At 47.0% G+C, this 2500-nt stretch overlaps 1 protein-coding gene across 1 annotated transcript in view; it reads right to left on the bottom strand.

Annotated features, from left to right (window-relative positions):
• The window catches only part of LOC135103332 (gamma-aminobutyric acid receptor subunit beta-like), a 277770-nt gene that overhangs the window by 193978 nt on the left and 81292 nt on the right, over positions 1–2500 (bottom strand). The window contains exon 2 of the mRNA XM_064009358.1: positions 945–994. The gene's annotated coding sequence lies outside the window, so the exon portion shown is untranslated. The remainder of the gene's footprint in view (positions 1–944; positions 995–2500) is intronic.

Genomic DNA, 2500 nt, shown 5'->3' with positions numbered 1-2500 from the left:
GATCTTTCTCCCTTCCTCCCTACCTATCAACTCCTCTCAACCTCCATTCCTATCTTCACCTCACCCCTCTTAACCTCCCACCCCAACCCCACCACTCCGCTCCCCAACCTCAACCAGCCTCACTCAACCTACTCAGGTGTACTCAGTCGAGAGAAAAATTATCGGCAATCCCATTAGACTCTTTATTCTGACGTGTGATTCTCCTTTTTTCTATCCCAGCGAGTGTCACCGATTGATACATTCTCACGGTGTCAGTTCCCGCAACTGCTTGACACCGGAACGCCATCAGTGGGTGAGCTTGGTAGTGGTGGTGGTGGTGGTGGTGGTGGGAGTGACTGGTGTGTGTTTGTGATGAAATGTGAAGGTGTTATTTTGTTATTTGGGTGTTCTGAGATGATTCTGGTGTTGAGTTTTGTGATGCAGATGCCATTGCGGGTATTACAGCTGCTATTACTACTACCACTACTACTGCTACCACTGCTGGTGCTACTATTATTACTGATAATATTAAAGATGTGGAAGATGAGAGAGAGAGAGAGAGAGAGAGAGAGAGAGAGAGAGAGAGAGAGAGAGAGAGAGAGAGAGAGAGAGAGAGAGAGAGAGAGAGAGAGAGAGAGAGAGAGAGAGAGAGAGAGAGAGAGAGAGAGAGAGAGAGAGAGAGAGAACACTGGAGGACACAGGCGGCTAGACAACTCATCAAGAGGATTAAACAGAAAATAAATAAATGAATAAAATAAAAAGCGATTATGCGTTGATAATAATCTATACATGAAATACAAATAAATATTCATGATGATAACAGACGGACAGACAGACAGACACACCCACATACGCACACACGCACGCGCACACACACACACACACACACACACACACACACACACACACACACACACACACACACACACACACACACACACACACACACACACACACAAACTCACCGCTGTTGCTGCTGCTGCTGCTGCTGCTACTACACTCTCTATTACGTTGTCTGTAAAAGGAGATGGAATAAGATAAGTCAATTACATAAATAAAATCACACACACACACACACACACACACACACATATGCTCAGTGTACACCAGCTCGACCAACAGTCTGTGTGTGTGTGTGTGTGTGTGTGTGTGTGTGTGTGTGTGTGTGTGTGTGTGTGTGTGTGTGTGTGTGTGTGTGTGTGTGTGTGTGTGTGTGTGTGTGTGTGTGTGTGTGTGTGTGTGTGTGTGTGTGTGTGTGTGTGTGTGTGACCACCAGCTTAACTCTCTATCTTTAAGCATCGAACCTTCACCTCCATCTGGCTCCACCCACCTTTACTCCACTCTCTCTCCCCTCCCTTCTCCTCCATTCTCTCCCCCACTCCCCGCCTTAAGTCCAGGCTGCATCCCCATCCACACCCCATAACACTCTTTCCCATCCCGTTCCTCTCCCCGACAGTAAGGATGAGGACAATCCATCATAATCCCCATTTACCCATTGAGTTCCTAAAGATTTTCACCCATTTCTCTACCCATTCACTCTTCACTCTTCCCCCCAAGAAAACTATTTAATTCTTACACACCTTGAATTACTCAATATTTACCTATTTAACTGAAAAAAAGACTAATAACAGTGACTTCGGTGACCGCTATTTGACCTCTGACCTTTCCGGTGACCTTGACCTTTCGTGGGCGAGTCTGACGTGACCTTTGACTCCCGCAGTGACCTTGGCCTTTGAGTAGAGCCGAGTGACCCACACTGACTGGCCCTGCCGCGCCCTGACATGCAACTTTCAACACGGTGCCCTGAATCCAGCACGCACGCACACGCACACGCACACACACACACACACACACACACACACACACACACACACACACACACACACACACACACACACACACACACACACACACACACACACACACACACACACACACAGGAGGTCATGTTACAAAGCGGCGGTGTGTGTATGTGTGTGTGTTTGTGTCTGTATCTGCGTGTCTGTATCTATCTATCTGTCTGTGTGTGTGTGTGTGTGTGTGTGTGTGTGTGTGTGTGTGTGTGTGTGTGTGTGTGTGTGTGTGTGTGTGTGTGTGTGTGTGTGTGTGTGTGTGTGTGTGTGTGTGTGTGTGTGTGTGTGTGTGTGTGTGTGGCTGGGAATACGGTGCATCTATTCCCGCTATTCTTGTCCTTCTCTTGATGCTTTATCGCTCCATTCAATTTCGCTCGCCCAGATTGATTCCGTGTGGCATAATTTTAATCAACGAAATTTTCCTTCTCTTTAATGACGACCTTCCTTCATTCCTTACTGCCTGTCACGCCGCCAACTCCTACCACGCTACGGTGGCAGAACAGACGCTGCAGTGACGCTATACAAAAGAAATATACATATATAAATAAAACAGTGGATGATCACGCCAGGCTGAGCAACGTTGAGGCGACGCTATAGAAAGGACACATACTTACTTGTAGACACATAAATAAGAACATAAGAACATAAGGGAAGCTGCAACAAACAAC

The sequence above is a fragment of the Scylla paramamosain genome, chromosome 9 (assembly GCF_035594125.1).
Source record: "Scylla paramamosain isolate STU-SP2022 chromosome 9, ASM3559412v1, whole genome shotgun sequence".
NCBI lineage: Eukaryota > Metazoa > Arthropoda > Malacostraca > Decapoda > Portunidae > Scylla > Scylla paramamosain.
This window is presented reverse-complemented; position numbering and strand designations above follow the sequence as displayed.